Source organism: Dipodomys ordii, unplaced genomic scaffold (assembly GCF_000151885.1).
Source record: "Dipodomys ordii isolate 6190 unplaced genomic scaffold, Dord_2.0 Scaffold62, whole genome shotgun sequence".
Taxonomy (NCBI): Eukaryota; Metazoa; Chordata; class Mammalia; order Rodentia; family Heteromyidae; genus Dipodomys; species Dipodomys ordii.
This window is the reverse complement of record NW_012267278.1, coordinates 6,076,371-6,098,421: the sequence shown is the minus strand read 5'-3', so window position 1 is coordinate 6,098,421 and position 22,051 is coordinate 6,076,371.

Here is a 22,051-nt window from a genome sequence, read left to right as displayed (position 1 = left end):
TTTTTATCATGAGAATACCATTCAGAGGAGTTACAATTACATGGGCAAGATAATGAGTACATTTCTTATCAAGCATTGTTGCCTCAGGAATTCTTATCAGGAATTTATTGAACCATTGTCACTGTTACCAAGAAGATTCTACTGAACTTGTAGATTGCAAAGAAAATATGTATTTTCAAATGCTAAATTAAATATATTAAGAAACCCAAAAAACAGATTTGCAAGAAAAGTAAAACTTAAATGAAATACAATGCAAAAACATAACATAATAAAATAAATATTTAAAAAAATCCTTAAGGAAAGCTCTCCATTTAAAGTACCTCATTTGACTAACACAGTTTAGGCCTGAACTCAAAGCCTGGGTCCTATCCCTGAACTTTTTGCTTTGAACTATGAGTCTCAGATCTCAATGTCTTGACTAGCTAGGAGTGTGTGCTTCTATAAATATGGTGTGATTATTATGCAACTATGGTCTATGTTATTACAATCATTCTTGCACATTGGATGTATCAGAATAAACTTCTTCTGATAATAAGTTTTCCTTTTCTTGATTATAATTTTTACAAAATACTACATAATATTTTAAATCAAAAACTTTTTTCACTTTTCATTTCATACTGAAAAAGATTCTTAACATTAGTATGTAAAATTGATATATTGATTAACTAATGTAATAAAATTGAAACTGCATCTAAATGTTATAAATAATAAAATCAATCAACATGAATCAATCTATTTTCTTAATCACTGTCTCCATCTTTCAGTTTTCACTTTCTTGTAATATTAAGGAGAAGACCACCTACACTAACTATTGTATACTATCTTAAGGAAAGATATGTTTTCATATGCCATCTTAAGGAAAGAAAAACAGAAAGTGCAGGAAGCAAGAAGTGGGAATAATGTTAAAATTCATAAAGAAAAATTCAGAAATAAATGATTACAAATAAATAAATAAACATAAATTTGTTTTGTACTTTTCAAGATATGACCAGTTTCATAATAACCTGATCATTTTCTTTTCTTTTTATTTATTTATTTTTAAATAAAAACAGTACCATGCTGTGTTACCTAGGATGCCCTCAATCTCCTGGCCTTACCTGAGCCTCCTATTTCAGCAAGTAACCCAGTAGTCCAACTATGGCCAGTTGCATTTCAATTCATTTCAAATGGATTCTTTATTTGTTTCATTTCTGTTTAATTTTGCTTAATTCTTTAAACATCTACATACCTACATATTTTTATGTGTACTTAAGAAATATCCTGGTCACTATGTTTTTATTTTATTCTTTCATTTAGATATTAGACGAACTTTACAACTTTGGTATGGGGGTAAGATGGGAAGGGATGGAAAGGGCAAACAAAGGAGGAGGCAACAATGCTCGATAAGAAATGTACTCATTGCTTTGCTCATGTAGTTGTAACCACTCTGTATGGTATTTTCACAATTAAAAAAAGGAAATTATTTTATTTTTAGAATATTTTGAAATTTTTATTAAATAATAGAATGGGGCTTCAATTCACCATATCAGTTTTTGAGTACACTGTAAGTTGATCCAACTATACCTGTGTTCATGCATCTCCAATCACAGGAGCCAACTACCAGAATGTCCACCAATAAGCAGGTACATAAGGAAAATACTGTAGATATACCATGGAATTCTCTTCAGTTTCAAAGAATAAAATTTAATCATTGGGAACAACATGTATAGAACAAGGTTGCTATTTTAATACACACATTATTTTTGATGGTGTCTAGAACACAATCAATAGCTGAAGTGGAAAGCCAAAGAGAATGAAAAAGAGCAACAATATAAGAGTTTTAATGTAGATTTTCCATAAAAATGATATTTAATTCTGAGAAGTAATAAACTCTGTAGTCTTGCCAAAAAATCCACAGGATTTTACAGGTTGATGTACATGTCTAATCTATACCTAATCTAATCTCAGACTAGAAAATTCCCTCCCCTCAGAATTCAAATGAAGATGTTTCCCTTTGCTTTCTTAATTTCTTCCCAAGAAAACTATTTTGAGTGGGAATAAATCAAAGAGGTCATCATTTCTAAGCAGTCTAAAAACAAAACATTGTATGGCAGACATTCACTTAAGTAAATTAGCAGGATTAGTTTAATCTTCAGTTTTTCTTACCTGGCACATCTGAAAATTAATTATTTAGAGCAATGGTATTATTCCCTAAATACATTTTATATCAAAGCTCTATGGAACTGGTAATAAATGTATCAAATACGTTACGTCATATTATTTTTCTTGTTTAGAAAAAACTCAATGGTTTTCACTCTTTGTTGTTTTTCATAAATATTTATGTATAATATCGTTTTCCTTGTAAACAGGATTTCTCCTGCCCAAAGGGAGGAAAAACAATTTGTGTGTTAATTTTATCTCACTGGTTTTGTTCAGCTTCAGTAGTTGTGTATATAAAAGAAGAGATTAGATAAAAGGGAATACAAGCAACCCCTGTTGCTAATGTAAAGAATTTTAATTAGCCATGATGATAATTTTGCCACAATTCAGGTATATCCCACCCCCTTGCTCAAAATACAAACCAGCTGCTAACTGGTTCCTGCCCATAGTCCTCTGATATTTATATTGTTTAGATTTTGCTGCCCTCTACAGAATAATCAAAAGCATTCATGACTTTCCAGCTTACTTCAACGTCACAATGAAAGCATGTCATTTATCCTTGAGACTCTGGTAGAAAGAAACCTCAGTGGTAGGTGTTTTCAATGCCATGGAATATATTTTGTTTTATTTGTGTGCAATCTAGACCTTCTTCTTAGAATTAAAACAAGGAGAAAAAGAAAGTGTTCCTTCTAATAATTCTTCCTTCTACCATATATGAAAGAAGAAAATATTTAAATATAAACATATGTAGTGTTTAAAAATCCCCACTGGAAACTTCTTTATATAGAGAGTATCATTGACTTTTAATAAAAGAAATTGGCTTATCTTGAATATCAAACACATATTTAGCTCTCTTGATAGATATCTATCTTGATAATCTTGAAATATAGATCAATAGATCAATCAATAAATAGATAAAAATATTAGACAGACAGACAGATAGATAGGCAGACAGGCTAAGGGAAGATGAGGGAAAACAATTTTCTCATTAAGAATAATAACTATTATTTATTCAATATATAAAGAATATTTAGAGATTTACTAGTAATCAATTTAAAATGGCTTTCTTTGGAAATCCGATTCCTGGTTTAGTAAGTCTTTTGTTCTGTAAGATCAATAAGGAAATGAGATACTGATAATTTGTTTTCTAATTAACTGTTTAAAAATCGGGTTAGTTAGAATTATTTAGGTTCATACAAAGTAATTATTCAGTGGATAGTGGTTTTTAAAACATGGGACACTTATTTATTGAATGAAATTTCTTTGGCTGCTGTGCCTGGCTAGTCAAGTACTTACTTATGGAAAAAATATTAAAGATCAATTAGTCAGCAAGGTGGTATTTCACAAATGAAACACCACACAACCAAATAGTGACTGCTAAAATGTTTTGTCCCAACAACCTTCTTTTAGAGTCAACATGTTCCCAGTATTGCTGGCTCCTGATTGCTAAGCTTCTCTTAAGTCAGTTCCATCAGGCATTATATTATGGGTAAAACTGTTCATATATTGTACTGAAAATAAATAACATATTAGATAAACACTTGTTATTAGCCTTATTTTTTATAAAACTTATGTTTAGAAACAAAATTATAGATTCCATGAATGTATTTGAACTAATATATTGCATATTATAAAAGGCAGTTTACCCTCTACTTCAATATAAAAATGTCAAATGCGTAAAAGTGGTTTTAAAACAGTGGGTTAAGCGGTGAGTATAAAAAGAATCTGGAAATTAGTATGAATGATTTGACTCTTTTTTTCAATCACTTATCTAAGAAATGGATTTCAGGAAAAGCATGTATATTTTTCAAGAGATACTATACTTCCATGGGCCTATAAATTTCCCTTCTGCCCTGTTATAATTATTCTAACCTTCCAGCTGTTCTGAATTTTATTTCTGTGGATCAATTTTGACCAATAGTAATTATCATATAGCTGCAATTTTTCCTAATTTATTATGTTAACCTTGTTTTTCTGATATTGAAGTATTGTAATAAGTTTTTTAAAAAGGCTGTACAATTATACAGCATACCGTGATGTATTAGAAACGGATCTTCCATAATCTCCATATTATCAAATTTCCTATATGCAAAGCAGGGTATTTGTTTTTCTGGAAGAGAAGCTCTGGGTTTCCACTGGAACTATTCTTTAAGTCTGTTTCACAAACCTACTAATAATTTTAATACTTTCCTGTTGTCTTGAAATGTGTATCTATCTTAAGTGTGTGATTATTTTACGTATTGGGAATTCCTCACACATTCTCAAATAAATAGTTCTCAAATACAGGATAGTGATTTTTTTTCCAGTGTTTTTTCTCATATGAGTTCAAATTTTAGTTTTCATATTAGGCATAGGGTTGATCTTAAAGGAATGTTAAGACTCTTTCCTTTGTTCTGCTCATAGTGTGAGGCATAACTTTTCACATATGACTCACAACTCACAGCAGAACTCACATGGTCACTGTGACAATATATGCTGAGGAAAATATAGGCTAATCTTATACTATAATTACTCTGAACTCCACACATTGTCCTTTTATTCCAACAATATTTTGCTACTATTGTATCTTCTTTAACTTTTCTATACTTTGAATCTTCACCTCAATGTCTGTCTTATTTATAATTATCTATGAATATTATTATTTGATTAATGCAATTTTAATAGTTAAAATTTTAGAAAGTATTTACAATAATTCTTCTGTGTCTAATTAATTTTATCTTATTTGGCAAATACAGATCTAAAATAGACATATTGATATTTTGATAACCTTGCTATATTATTTTTAATATATCTAGGACTAGTAGTAATTTTGCTTTATTTCTAGTAGTGATTAATTTTTTAGTTTTCTTTAATGTGACATTTTAAATTTTAATTTTAATTTTAAATTTTTTCATTATTCTTATTCTTTCTAAAGGGTTAAATTACTCCTTTATTACATTTTAAAATGACCTTTATATTATTTAATTTTAAATCCTTTATTTTCTAATGTACACATTTATCATTGTATATCTTCATTTAGGAATGTCAGTACTTCTATTATAGTTTTTATGTTGCAACCAATTGAATACTGTTTAAAACATTTCTTCATTCATTGGGTAATTTTTTAAATTATAAAATTTAGACAACTCTACAGATTTGTTATGTTCAAACTGATTTTTATTATTTGGTAAGATAGACTTTTAATTGGAGTTTCATCTTATGCTGTTTACCTTAGTCTACCAAAATATGATGCCTATGGGGCTCTTGTGAATGTAATGTATTATCTTTGAGCTTTTGTCATTTGTTTGGTATAGAACCCTGACTTCCAGATTACATAAACTCCATCCATTTCTACATTCTATAACAGATTATTTCTACTGAGCCTCATTTTTAAGTCTCACTATGTAATTGTAACTCACCTTGTGTGGTGCTAGGCCCGCTATGGTCTTTCAGAGAACCACCAGGCAGGTATTTTGTGTGTACTCTGTGCAGTGTCTTCCTACAGCATCCTCTCTAAAAAACTTAGCCTTTCACCAGTACAGACACCATTCTCATTCTCTTGAGCTCAGCGAGACAGCAGATCTAGATCAGCTTTAGCTTAATTTTTATGTCTTGAACAATGTTGTATCCTTAGCAGAAAGTTTTGGTTTATATAAGGCTTAAAATTTACTTTTCTCTTCTCTCAAGATCATAGTAATATTAACTTAAAAAAATCACAGAAGCAGTTGCCTCATTAAATATTGCAAAGAGTTGCCTTTTTTGTTGTCTATTTGTTTATTTTCAACCTGACAAGAACAGTTCAGGTCCTCTCTCGTGATCAAAAGAGGAATTTTACTCATCCATCAGAAAGAATAATATTATACCATTTGTAAATAAATGGAAAGTCTTAGAGAAAACTATGTTAAGTGAAACAAGTTAAGCCTAGATACACAAAGGATCTGTTTTCCCTTATGTGTTTTTCTTTATTAGCTTACAAACTCCTAAGTGAGTAGTTCTGGGTGGTATTCAAACAAAAATGCATTAACTTAAATATGGTAGATTCAATGGAGATCTTAAGTAGTGTAATTCTTAGAATGCCAAAATCAAATTTTAGCTACATAAAATACTAGGAAGAAGGCACTTGAAAGAGGCAGTATGTGGTGAAGGGGAAGAGCGTAGATGAATGAGCAGAGAGGACAGGACAATGCAGACAAAAATCCAAGCACACCCTACTAAATTAAGAAGAGTAAGGGAAGTGGTGGGTAGGGAGAGCTAAGTGAGAATACACAAAGGATGACATTGATCATGGTTTAAATTTGTCACTATGTAATGATATTAAATCACCTTGAACAGACAAACATGATTTCACCATAAAGAAGGTATTCTTAAAAGCTTGGTTAAGTATGATGATAGAACAGCAGAGATTTTACTTGAGTTAAAATGTTGTTCCTAAATATCTATTATATATCACTTTTCAAGGACAGATTTTTTTTTCAAGCAAGAATAGAACAGGCTAACAGGACCAATCAAAATAATCATCCCTTCTTTTATTAATGTGCTAAATAACAAATACATGTTCCTCTGTGTTAATAATTGGTCAAACAATTTAAAAAGTAATGCTATCAGTGTGTGTGTGTGTGTGTGTGTGTGTGTGTGTGTGTGTGTGTGTGTCTTTCCATCTGTATGTGAGCATGCACTTGACTTAGGGCTTGAATTCAGGGCCTGGGTGCCATTTTTGTACTTTTGTGCCCAAGGCTAGCACTCCACTACTTGAGCCAAAGCTCTATTTCCAGCTTTTTGGTGGTTAGTTGAAAATAAAAGTCTTACAGACTTTCTAGCAAAAGCTTTGAACTATGACCTTCAGATCATGATTCTGAATAGCTAGAATTATAGTTATGAGCCACCATTACTTGACAAATGCTTTCTTTCTTGAATAAAGGATTCTACTGTTTACTCAGAGAGACATAGCTCATTTAGCTCTTTCAAGATTGACCTGCTGACACATTCTTCCCAAAACTAAGTGCAACCCCATCTGAACTTACGGGCATGCATCACTCTATCATTTACCCACTTACTTATCTTTCATATACAACCTATCAACCATTCTAACTACAAAATATATTCCAAATTAATTTATTTTTTGTTATTTGCTCATAGTAACCTGTTGGGTCTTCCTCCGACCCACGAAAGATGGATGGGGTCCAAGGAAAAGTAAGTGCTCCACTGGCCAGTTCCCCAGCCTCCCTCAGCCTGGGAGACAATCAGATGCAGCAAGTCAAGCAGGAAGAAACTCGTTTATTAACACAGAGCAGCCCTTTTTAAAGCAAAAAAGAGTAGGTGGCATGGCAGGGGAGGAAGAGGAACCAATCACTGTCAAGGTCACACCCTATCATGCACCTAAGCCTTCACGCACTGATCCACTGATCCTAAGGCAAATTGGGCTCTGCCCACTCTACTCCCTCTCAGCCCCATCTTTGCTGCCCATGTGCTCTACAGTAACCTATCCCAGAAATGACCATTTCTAACTAAGCTGACACAGTGTTCTAGTTCATCCCTGTCTCCAGAGTCTTCTTTGGTTGTTCCCTTAAAGTTGCACAATGTTTTCTTAAAAATGGAAAGTGAGATCACATGTCTCCTTGACTCTTGTTAAAACTTTCCTATTCCTTTTGTTTGTATATGGAATTAAAAATCTAGTATTAATTCTGTCTGATAAAATTCTACATCATCAAGTCTCCATGTAACAATATAACATGTCCTTAACAGATTACTAACTTCTAGTGATCCTAGCTTTCACTATGTCCTCAGAAAAGTTGCCAATGTGTCATGATTTTGTTACTCTTTTATTTGTCTACGAAACTCCAGTCCTAGATTATTGAATTTTTTTTGCTTTTTATTCAGTACCAGTCATCATAACCTCTTTGTCTTATTGATCATTGTCATTTGGACTTTATCAAATTATCCTGTTCTCTCTTTAGTGAAATTCTATTTTTTAACTTTTTGTCCCAGTGTATACTCATGAAAATACAATTTTTTTAAAAAGTATCCCAGTTGGCATTTCTCTCTAGTATATATGTATATGTATATATATATATATACATATACATATATACTAGTATATTCCTAGTATATATGCTAGTGTATTATATATTTGTTTATATATACAAGTATAATTCTCTCTAGCTAATTTGCTAAATATAATGAACCTGTTGGCTAGAAAAATATTAGAACCAAATACTTTGTATTTTGTTTGTTTTTGCTTTTATATTGGTAAAGATTGAACCTTAGGTGCTACACATGTCAGACAAATCCTCCACCACAGCTATGTGTCTGGTTTAATCTACATGACTTTTAATTTACACATGTTTTACCCTAAAGATTGTGTTTAGAAAGTCTAACATGTTAGAATGTGCTGAGAATATATTTGACATATGTAGAACAACTTACAATATTCCAATAATAGTACATAATATAGCTAATGAATATTCAAACTCTAGCCAGGTGGTAGTGATTGACATGAAAGAACAAATTCAGGAAAGCTACCTAAAAAAGTCAAAGGAAAGAAATCTCATAAGGGCTCTAGCTTAAAATGCTGTAAACACACACACAAAAAAGATCAGAATATTGATTATGTTGTAAGTTCCAGCTACCTAATATCTTTTCTTTACAAACTTAAGCAATTACTTCACTAAAAGTACATAGCAAAGTATGAAGTGGAGAAAATGGCGATGCTGCATATATATAAAGAAGATGGAATACAACAAGATTCTTGCAATTACAGGTATACAAGTCATGTTTCCTGCAAGGACATTTTTATGATTGGTTATGTCAAGAATTCAGTTTGACCAAAATCCAAAGCCTATTATAAGTTCAGCAGATTGTACAATTCACTTCCTGAGTTAGTATTTTGTGAGTTCTATGGGCTATATCTTTTATATTAGATCCTACCATAGTGACTTTTGCACCTCTGACTAGATATTCTCACTAAAAGCTTTTAGTAACACTTTCCACATAAAACTGTAGGGGAGACTGGGTGGCTGGCAAAGCAACTATGAGCTTTATCTGTGTCAGGGGTACTATCTATGAAGGCAGCCGTGAAAAATGCTCACAGGGCTATAGATAGTCTTTATGTGGAGTCTGTGATAATGAGGCAGGTGAGAAATGATGAGAGATAGAACTAAAAAGTAAGAGAAAAGGTAAAGTAATTTTACCAAGACAAAAGTGCTGGAACTTTGAAGATATTTTATAAGGGAAACTGGCATGTATAGAAAGAATGTCTATATTATACACAGAAACTCATACAAAATGACAGATAAAACAACACAGAGATATATTTACAAACCATCAGGGCAAAACTAATTCTCTGCCCAATAAAAATCTCCTCAGCCAAGAAGAATATAGCATGAATATATACGTTCGCCCATCCTTGACAGCTATAACCGCAGCCCCAACATACATGTCATTCAGACATACATATTTGTCAGTGTGCCCTGTCTCTTCACAAATAAAGGCATCATGATTTTTCTACAGGTGAAGAAATATGATAGAAAATAATGGACTTCCAATTATTCCTTATCCTGTAGTGTGTTACAGAAATAATATAAATCCAGATTTCTAGAATTTGGGGAAAATCTTTAAACTAAGAGAAAATGATCTGAAAATATGAACATATATTCTATATTATCTCTACATCCTATTGATATCTTAGTTTATAATTAATACTAACCTTCTGTAAAAATCTATCAAATACTGTAAAAAGGCATTAGAAGAGATATTTTTACACCAAAAATGAATGTTGCTTCAATGATTTAGCGTATTAACCATTTTTCTCATTTATCATACCTTGATTATTATCAAGATGCCAAATTACCACTTATCAAACTTTTGCTTTTAGATGCTCTCAGCCCAATATGAGAAATATATTTCATATCCATGGCCTATTCTTTGTTTGTAAAAAAGTCTTAATTGTACAAAATTAGATCTAACAAAATAGCTCCACAATTTTAATGTTTTTATATTTCAGAGTTTCTATTTTAACTGAGGGACGGTTAGCTACCTTTTATGATCTAAACTTTCTTGGCTCACATTAATTTGTCTTTGCTAGTTACATAAAATAGTAACATTTCACAATTAGAGAGTTAACAAATGATGCTTAACTTTCCATTGTAATGTTATAACAATAAAGGTGTGGAAAAATCACTAGGAGAATCAGAACAACAAGATACAGATAATAAAATTTTAATTCATAGCCTCTGCAAATAAATAAACTGCTATCTTTTGTATTGAATTTTTGAGAATAATAATAAAAAGAAAAATAAAATAAGTATGAAAGGGAATGCTATTGGTAAATAACAGAGCAAATATGAACTACTGAATATGAAGCTGAGTACTAAACTGATAAGAACTAGTAATACATAAATAAATTAGTGTTCTATAGATGAGCATGATGAGTGTCAGAGAATTTTGTCTCCTAGTGACTTTAAAAGTAGATGAGAGATGAAGAGATTAATAATTGAAATGTATTGATCCATAATTATTTAAAAGCCCAGTAATTTTGTCATAAAAATAAATGCTAAGTACCAAGTTGGGTTCTCTTTATTATAATGTCAATAATAGTACTGACTTTCAACATTTAAAATATGTTTCATATATTTTAAAAGTATACAAATTATCATAAAAGGACAGTTTTGTCCATGTTATACTGATACATGCCCACTGAAGCACTTTAATTAAGAACATGGAATGCTTCATTAAAAACTCATCTCTAATTATAAGTGGCTAATTAAAGTATGTTGACAAAAGCAAGTTACTTTTAAAAAAGCGCACTATGGACTAAAGAGGTTTTCCTTCAAAAAAAACTTAGAGAGGTAAATGCTCCACAAGTTTAGTAAGTTCTAAATAGTGGCATACTTAGAGTTTTATATATACATTGAGTTATATATTTTATTCAATTAATTAATTTGATTAAAATTGTCTAAGTTTTCTTTGCTCACTATATGTGAAGTAGTAAATTCTTTATTTATATGAGAATTTGGCTCAGTTCTCATTTTACATCTGAAGTTAATGGGATGTCTCAGGAAATCAAGAGGAGATTTAGATATATAAATCAAAATATTACACATCTGATATTTCTGACTTAACCTTATGTAAACAATTAAACTATATGACATTCTGAAACTTTATATGTCTTAGAATTGTCAAGAAATTAATTCTGAGTATCTTCATAGAAATTTATATTGCTTCCCTTCTCCCCCATTTTCCCACAGCCTGACTCAAATTATTAATACAGAATAACATGTAATAATTGTTTCTCAACACAACAGCCTAAGTCTCTGACATGAATTGGTCCAAAGGTGTTCTTGAACAAAATTATAAAAATATCTGGAGGGGGAGAATTAAAGAAGTAATGCTGTAATTCTCTCTTTCTTTCTTTTTTTTTTTTTTTTGCTCGGTCGTGGGGCTTGAACTCTGGGCCTGGGCGCTGTCCCTCAGCTCTTCAGCTCAAGGCCAGCACTCTAGCACTTGAGCTACAGCGCCACTATGCTGTAATTCTCAAAATATTCCTGGAATCTAGAAAATGGAAAATGTGATCAAGAGTGAGGTATAGATGAGAAGATAGCATGTTCTCATTGCTGCCTGATTTGAGATCCTGCAGAGCAGGATGTGAAGGCTAAGCAAGATTTGTAAACTACCAAAGTATAAGACTCAGCACTCACATGAGGAAGACATCACAAAGGGCAGAAGACAGACTATTCAAGGTATTTAGGGAAATTCTAAGCAGTCATCTTCTGACCAATGAATCAGCTGATCAGGGACTTCTATAGTGCACTAGGAAAACACAAATTTATTAAATCAGCCAGGGATAGTCAATAAAACAAACAAGGCTAACAACAGAAGCAGAAACATAACAAGAATCCATAAGTATTAGAACTCCCAATGTCTACAGCTATGCAGTAAATGACATTTTATCCTCAATAAACCTTAACTTTTCCCTACACTCTTAGACCCTTGGGGGAAAACAAAATTTTATGACTCATGTCTAAAGAAATACAATAAAAATTCTGTGTAAGAAAATGATCTCTAGGATATCCGAATGAGTAAGAGTCAAGACTGCCATTTTATCCCATCTGATGGTCCTCAAACTCAAAAAATACTGCCTGTTTGGGTGCTGATGATAAAGCCTTTTTTTTCCTTCTCATAAATCTATTCTCTCCTGAGCCTTCCTACTAATGCATCAGTTTCTGTAACACATATATACTGTGGTGTTTGTTCATTAAAAATAGAGAAAAGGGACATCATTTTCCATTTTATAATAAAATCAAGTAAAAATAATGCTTGAGAACTAGAGGCCTGAAAAAGTAATAGATGATGGAGATTTAAACAAAAACTTGCAGAAATACATTTATTGAATAAAAATATAGCCATTTTGCTAAGGACTTATTTTTTTACTGCATGTATTTAGTGATCATGGTACTAAAATCTTCTTACTTCTACAACAGAAAAAATACATGAACTTTTAGTGCTGAAAACATACGTGTTTGGTACATCTATTAGTATTTCAAAAATAAAATAACAAGCACAAATGAGTTTAAAACTGTGGATCACATGAATTGTTATGTAAAATAATAAGAATTTTGAGAGAAATGCTTAGAAAGAAAATGGTTCATAAAAAAACAAGTAGTCAGAATTTTAAGAAGAATTTCTGTAAAAATGAAGACTCCAGACAAGAGATAATCAACTTGAAGAGAATAACTTTGTGGAAGAAAATATGCAATGCATATTGTCTCTCAATAATAAATAGGTCAAGGGGGGTACATAAATGGAAAAAGAAATGGTGGACAAATACAGTAATGATATTTAATGTATATATATATTTAAACTACATAATTTGAGGGGATATATTGGATGATGTAGAATGATGGAGGGGTTCATATTGATCAAGATTCATTGTACTCCTACTTGACCTGATGAAACTTCTATGTACTTCTATCTAAAGATAATTTTAAAACTTATAAAAAGAAGAGGAAAAAAAAGAAGAGAAAAAGACAATTATAAGAATTGGTTCTAGAAATCTTAAGTCATAGAAGTGATTGTATTTTTTTCACAATATGTGTACAATATATTGAACAATATAGCAAGCCTGACCTTTTGAAGGACTATTAGATGCACTTTTCATCAAGTCTTACAAAAGAAATTAATTAATAAAAAATTTAGGAATGAAATGTTTGCACATATTCTTTAGCTCAGTTGCTGTGCTGCCTATTAAATTTAAATAGGCCTGTGGCCTGCTATTTCTCTGTTCTTAAATTTTATAATTAATTTTTTTTCATCTTTTGATCGTTAGGATCCTTTCAACTGGTTTGTATCCTTTGAACAAACTTCAGACAAAGTATTTTTTTCTCTGTTTCTGTTTTTGGTTCCTTAGACTCTTACTTTCTGACACTAAATTGATTCAGTGGGTTTGGCATTTTCGGTTGAGTTATGTCTCCTTGATCTCATTCATTGGAAAAGGGCTGTATATATAATACATATATAATATACTCAATGCATAATATTGAGTAGGTATGCTCATTGGTTCTTAGAGTCTTCATGTAACTTATTTTAGCCATTTTTTTCCCTTCATTTTGTAACCAGGGGATCTGGGGCAAGAAGTTCCATGTATTAGGTCTATCCAACTTGCCTCAAATTTGCCGAAAAGAAAGGCGTGTTGAAGAACAGAGAAAGGAAATTCACAATGTCACGTGGACAGCCATAGGAATAAGCAAAGTAAGTAAGTCGCTGATCTTCAAGGTACTTACATGAACTTTAGCTTTAATTACATAAGGAATGAAGGCAGACAGTGAGATGTATCCATGTTCAACAGTTCTAGACACCATGTTGTCTAGATGGTCATTATCTCAGTTCTGGTTGCGAAGGGTCTGAGAGCTAAGATTGTTACTGCTGTCATCACTACAGAAGCTTACTCTTGCTCAGTGGTACAGCCTCATCATTATAGGTAATGGTCCCCATGTCTACCTTCAAGGCTCTACCGTTCCCTTCCATGGGAGCAGTTTTGATTTCTTGCTATAAAGGTGTTATTGATCATACAGTCCTGTCCTTCTGGGTACCTATGGTGATTGAAGGGGAGCAAGACTCAGAAAAAGACACCGATGCAAAATTGGAGAAGGGTTGCCTAACTTTTCATCTACTTTTAATTATTTTTTGGATAGAGTTCAGCAGTTAGTGCTCTTTTAGTAAAAGAAGTTTGCAAATACCTTTTACAATGTGTCAATGGAGAGGGGCTGCCTACCTTTTCTTCTGCTTCCTGTTAATTTGTGGATGGTATTTGGTAGTTGGTGTTTTTTTTAGTAAAAGTGGTTTGCAAATACTTCTAATAATGTGTCAATCTTTTTCTAGTCAGTTTTTAATATGCTAATCATATTTATTTAAATTATCTATTAAAAAATCTGTATCCTGAGATTCTGATGCATACTGTCTGGTTTCACTGTGCTTTCTCTTCCCTTTCCCTATACCTTGTAATTTTGTAAAAGAGTTGTAGATAAATAGTCTTTGAATTAATATTTTATAAAACTAAAACCACCCAGGCTTTAGTCCTCTAAGTCTTTGCCTTCCATCTTCAAGTCTGCAGAGGCCTAACTTGCTTTTTCAACACCTTTGGCTATAATTTTGAAACTGGATCCAGATTATGTGGGGCTAATTGAAGGAAGGGAAACATTCTTTCATTAAAAATTTTTATGCACCGGGTGCTGGTGGTTCACGCCTGTAATCCTAGCTACTCAGGAGGATGAGATCTGAAGATCATGGTTCAAAGCCAGCCCGGGTAGGAAAGTCTGTGAGACTCTTATCTCCAATAAAGCTCTAGAAAACTGGAAGTGGCTCTGTGGCTCAAGCGGTAGAATGTTGGCCTTGAGCTAAAGAGCTGAGGGACAACTTGTCACCCAGACCCTGAGTTCAAGCCCCAAGGCAGACAAAAAAAAATGCCAAAACTGGAGCTTGCAATCAGATCTTCAAGCTCTTGCTTGGCTTTCTTGATTACAGCTTGCTCTCTACCACTGTGCCATGCTCCATTTTAGGATTTTGCTGGTTAATTGGAGATGAATTCTCATCGGTTTCTTGCCCAGTTTGATTCATGGAATCACATTGGTACAAGTGGTACAAGATGCCAGTAGCCAAGTCAATTTCGGGTGTGAATAACTCAAGCATGGCTTTTCTTATTCAGAGAAACTGCAATGATAGGTGTGCTCAGCTCAATCCAAACACTGTACGAAAACTTTGCCATCATATGAATAAGCAAATCCTAGCAAATACTAGGCAAAATTCTGCAGACCTTTAGATCCTAGCCAGTCCAGGGTCCTTGATTCACACTTAATTAGGCTCCTTGGGAGCCTATGCGTTTTGCTTGTGTCCTTTGATACTGAGGGAGTCCTAAACAAAGCAAAGTTAAGAGTGCAATAGCCTCCTTAATTCTGAAATAGATATACCCTTTGTAGTGCAAGTGATTCAGTTAATTTGAAATCTTTAGATTTCCTATGTATTTCATTATAACGAATGTCATTAGAGAAGAAAGAAAACATAGAGACACACGAGAGAGTCATTCTACTTGAGTCTTCAGTCAGGGCTCTATGGGCAACCATTAGAAATCCTATTACAGGGTTCTTGATGGCTACAAAACATATCTTTAATGCTCTAAAGATACTTTGAAGTCCTATGAGGAGTTGCATTGAACCTTTCTGCTATTGTGATGAAAGATCTTCTATGATCTTGACTACATATGTAACTGGCAGTGCTCTGAAACTCATTCTTGCCCCAGTGCCATTAGTTTTTCATTTTAGGAATCATTTATATTTACTCCAATCACAGTGGCTAGTATCAAGATCACAGAAATAAATTGGTGAGAATCCTCAGAAAGAACTTCCTTGGAAGAATCCTGCTGCTGGAAATATAAATTAGTACATTAACTATGTAAGTGAGTATGGAAGGTTCTCAAAAATTGAGAATGGAACTATCATATGATCCAATAATTTCACATCTGATGGATATAAAGACAACATACAATAGGGATATCCACACAATCATGTTAATTGCAGCACTATTCACAAAAGCCAATCATAAAATCAGAATAGATGTCTACCAATAGATGAATGGAGAAAGAAATGTATCCATTGGAGCAAAACTCTGGCTTTAGAGGCAGTTCATAAGAGTTCATAAGAGTCCATGCCAAATTATCCTAAAATTGATTGTCTTTGGAAAATAATGTTATGATTTGTCTCTATCTTTTATTTCACACTTGGAGCGAAATACTAATTCTTTCACATGTTTTGCTGGTGGTTATATTTAGCTGTAGGTTGTCTGAAGTCTCAGCTGGGCCACTAAGATAGCTGGGTGATTCTCGAAATAATTTGTGGACATCACTGCCTCAATAGGGAAGCTTCACCTGATTTTTCTACTTGGGAGTTTCCAAGAAGATAGCTAAAACATGAATATAAAAGACGGCAAAAGACGGCAAATAATCTTAATATACACTTTCACTGCTCACAAATATAAAGGTCTTACGTTCAGTTGGCCAAGTCACTTTACTGACTCATCATAGAATCTAGGAGAGATTACACAAATGTATGAATAAATATCCACGGTTTATTGAATGTAGCCATCGTAATGAAATAATAAAATAACATAAGCAGCCAAAGTATGATGGTTGACCTCTCTAATGCCAGCTAGTTGGGAAGCAGACCAGAATATTTAAAAAGTTATTAAGAGAATATTTGATCACATAGCTAGGTATTGTAGTAAAGTCTGCAATCTCTCCTATGTAGGAGGCACAGGTAAAGGAATTGCAGGTCAGGCTAGGAAAGAAAGGGAAAAAAAGCAAGACAATATTTGAAAAATAACTGAAATAAAAGGCTGCAGAAGTTGTTCCAGTGGTAGGGTACTTGCCTAGAAAGGTTCAGGCCCTGAGTTTAAACCTTAGGAAAGAATAAATAAAAATAATAAAATAAAAGAATAAATAAAAATAATAAAAAAGAATTACTTAATCAAAATGTCCAAGGGTTTGAGTCCAAAAGGCAAATTACATCAGAATTTAAAAATAACTGAGAAACTAATTTTTTTTGTTATTGACTATTCTAAGATTTAAGGGATAAAGAGGTATAAAAAGGGAATTAAATAAAAATGGGATAAATTGCTTACAATGCAAATGTTTAATCTTTAGACCACAAAATACCTTTGCTAAGAGAACATGTTATTTATTTATTTCATTTATTTTACCAGTTCTGAGGCTTGAACTCTTGGCCTGGGTACTGTCCCTGACCTCCTTTTGCTCAAGGCTACCTCTCTATCACATTAGCCACAGCACCACTTCCAGCTTTTTCTGTCATTTAATTGGACATAAAAGTCTCATAGACTTAGCTGCCCAGAGATCCTTAGATCACAGCCTCCTGAGTAGGTAGGATTATAGGCATAACCACCAGGGCCCCAGTTAGAATATTTTAAATGATAGAATTTTCTAAATTTACCTCTACAAATCCCATTTCATGTTGACAGTTATTTTCCCAACATGATACCTTTTAATTAACAAATAATAATTTTAGTGTGCCTTTTGTTGTTTTATCTCTTTAATGTTATCAGTCTAACAGTTGTTAATAAAAACAAAGTGAAAGAAATGGATTGAACTTCTGTTTAGTAAACAAAAATGAGACATTCACTGTGTAAGCCCATAACAAAATCAGCAATGCCCACATATGACCTCTAAAATGTCACTTGAGACAAATGAAATCACAGCACACTGTGAATACTATAAATAAACACATTAATGGCTTGCCTCAGAATCAACAGGAACATTAAAGATGAACAGCAACACCTGATTATGCATTTTTAAAGTAGCTAGAGCCATGTCCTGTCCTGTTTGGATAATGCAGTGCATTATTCCAATTTTCACAAATATTTGTTAAAGGAGTCATACTGTGTTTACAATGATTTCATAATTTTCCATCTTGACTGCATGCTGTGACTTAAATATAAATGTAGACTAATGGAAAATAAAAGAGAGGGAAAAAACACAGCATTAAAATTAAAACAAAAAAGGTGAAAAAATTGAATATTGTATTTCTGGTTATCCATATTTCTTTCAGTTTTATGCTCATCTTGAGTGCAAAGGTATTTTAAGAACTACCTGTACTGAAATATATTACTCAGTAATACCTGTGCCCTGATATATCACCTCCAAAAAATTACAATATTTTTATAAAGCAGTGTAATCATTACCTGGGGTATATATGCTAAAAGGCATTTCATTAATATGAATAATTTGCAAAATAATTAGTATGAATTGAGATATAGATGCTCTCATCTAAAAGTAAATCCATATCAGTTAATATTTAATTCTTGAATTTTCATGGGTGAGATACATATTGAATTTGTTTATAATAGAAATAAAGTTTTCCAAACATGATTTTTAAAGAAAGTGCATTTAAAAAGACAGAAGAGAAAGGAATTTTGAATTGATCATTATATAGGAACATTTAAGAATCACTACTGGTAATGATGAATTGTATTAACATCAGCATACACAGAATAATAAATCTGAAAAGAGAATAAGACAACTATATTATAAACAGACCCATTATTGATGATACCTTTCTCAGATACCTAATATATTTTGCAAAAAATGGTAATGTATAAAATTTATGAATTTTTCTTATAAAATATATAGGCTCCAACTAAATAATCTTACTGTCATTTTTTGGGGATTTTCCAGTACTGGAACTTGAATTAAGGACCTAGATGCTGTCCCTACACTTTTGCTCAAGGCTACCACTCTACCACTTCCAGCATTTTTGGAATTTCACTAGAGATTAAAACCTCATAGTCTTTTTTTTTTTTGTCCAGACTGGATTTTAAACACTATCGCCATTAGTTCAGCCTACTGAGTAGCTAAGATTAGAGACTATAGTTATGCGCCACCATCAACTGGCTTAAATATTTCCTTTATATCAAACATGGTATTTCTTTTTTATTATTATTGTGAAAATACCGTACAGAGGGGTTACAATTACATGGGCAAGATAGTGAGTACATTTCTTATCAAGCATTGTAGCCTCCTCCTTTGTTTCCTCTTCACATCCCTTCTCATCCCCCTGACCCTCGGGTCAAAGTTGTAAAGTTCGTTTTTCAACATAACATCTTGTACATCTCATTGTTGCAGTGGGTCCACCTGTATTCCTATTTAAACAATTTGTTTTTTCCCTTCCCCTCCACAAATTATACAAACATCAACATAGCTAAGATATGGAACCAATCCAGATGCCCCTCAGTAGATGAATGGATCAAGAAAATGTGGTATATATACACAATGGAATTCTAAGCCTCCATCAAAAAAGATGACATTGCCCCATTTGATAGGAAATGGAAAGACTTGGAAAAAATTATATTAAGTGAAGTAAGCCAGGCCCAAAGAAACATAGGTCCCATGGTTTCTCTTATTTGCAATAACTAGTATATGTCTGAGACAAGCAGAAAAGGTCAGATAAGTTGATGTTAGGTGAAATGAACCCCAAGATAAGGACTCTAACGTTTTTTCTTTCTTGTTATTGTTTCTAACATATTTATAAGATACATCTTTGGTGCTATGTATGTCCCTCCCCCACGGTATAACCCCTGGTATTTCTTGTATCCTTCTTATTGTCTCAAATTTGATTAGCATATCTGGTGATAGCTAAAAGATCACACCAACACTACAGCATTACAATATTAGGACACTAACTACGAGGACCTTTTGTTTTGTTGCCAAGATAAAACACCTGCAGTCAAAGAAATGTACTCATTACCTGACTAATGTAACTGTAACCCCTCTATACATAATCTTTTTTTTTTTTACAAAACCACACAGGACACACACAGATGCACACACACACACACACACACACACACACACACACACACACCATCTATATTCAAGCTTCATTCTATAACAGATGAATAACACCAAAAAAAGCAACAATATGAGCTACTGATTAATAACAATGGTACATATGGAAAATTTGAAAGATCTGATTTCACCTCATGAAAACAGAAACATGGTATGATGAAGTTCATTTTTAGCTAGTGATACGCCTTTATATTGTATTATCTACTACTTAAAAGAAAATCTGAATACATTTAAATCTATGTTGTTTTAAATCTATTGATATTTCCTTTCTTTACTTTATTCACAAGGAAGTATAAACTGTTTGTGAAGAACTCAAAAGATAATCCATGAAACAGACAGGTTAAGTTGACACTCTGCTCTCCCAATTGCTGGCTGTCTAGAATTCTAGTTTCCAGTTCTGAAGATGGAAAAAAGGCTGGACTATTTCTTCAAAATAAGAAGACATCCTGTGATAGTCAAACATTAAGCAAGTCTTCAAAGGGCTCACTTTGGAATGTTTTGACCTTACCATCTATTTCGACCTCCCTTCATAAAATATAGTGTAACCATTTATAATAGATTTCTACAGCAAACACCCTTCATTTGCAAAACATTTCAAAACAATGCTGTGTATTTTCCTCAAATGAAAATCTTGTCACTTGCCAGAGTGTAAATTGAATTTATTGAAAAAAATCATAATTTAGAGATAAAATAAATATAAACCTATATAACTCATACAATATGTCCTGAATCTTTTCAAGAAATTCCAATAATAGTACTGAGTTATATCTATTACTTCGTTGTACTCAAATGATGCACAAAAGCTCTTATATATCATTAGAGTATAATGTCTAATTTACACAAATTATAAAACATACACACATAACAAAAAAGGATAGATCATAGAAATACTTAAAATAGAGGGAAATTTTAACCTGAAAGCTCACTCACCTGCATAAACTCATGCTTTTCTCTCTCCTGTCTGGCCAGGGAGTAGAGCAGAATAGAGTAGAAGCTGCCTGTGGCTATAAAATTGGTCTAAAATTTTTCCAGTCATGCCATAGTTCCTGTCCTCTGCATCTAAAGACTTCTGGTAGCTTTGGAAATCACTGCTACAGCAAAGCTTTTGGAAGAGTTTTCTCTTCTGAGAGGAATGACTCAACCAAATGGTCAAACTTGGATTCCAATTATTAAAGGGGAAAGACCTTTTAATCACTTTTGCGGTCATTTACCTTCTTGTATCTTCCCTGGGCATCTTTTTGTTGCTGTCCTGTCCAAATAAATTTGCTTCCTGTCCCCATTCGAAACATCCATGTACTTCAGTGCCTTCCGATGTTAGTGTCATTCACTCAGCATATCCTTCTTTGCACAAAAATATGATGAGAAACCATTTCTGGTGATAATAAACAGCTTGGCTAATAAACAAAGACAATAAAAATGGCTTTGAAAACCTAGACAACTCCATTTCTATTTCATCATGAAAAGGGAAATTCAGTTCTTCAAATAGTACAAATATCAAAGATAACTTGAGCATCCTTGCTGTGGTCTCAGAACATTGATTTCCACAGACATGATTAATTTCAGTTAGACTAACCTGACTTAAGAGAAAAACCACTAATCCCAAATCTTTATGAGCTTCACTAGCTTCATTCTTGTTTCATTCACTAGCTTCATTCATTCAGTTTCTTATGCATCAAATCTCTTTTCATGGTATTTGGCAGAGGTGCAATAAACCAAGCATGTCACTGCAGAATTTGGCAATGGCTATGAGATCATGAATTAGCCTTCACTCGGTTGTCCAAAGAAGGACCTTACCAATAAAAGAATGGCATGTTGTGATTTATCTGAAATTCTTAAACAGATAGCTTCCTATTCTAACACAACTCTCACCCTTTATATAAAAAATTAATAAAATATAAATCCTTTTACAGAGCCTCACATTCTAATAAAGCTGAAGGACACCTGCTAAATTTTAGAACACTCTGAAACAGTTATTCCATTGTGCCTTTCCTTCTAAAACTGGTGACATTAAAACTAATATTGGTAACTCAGAGG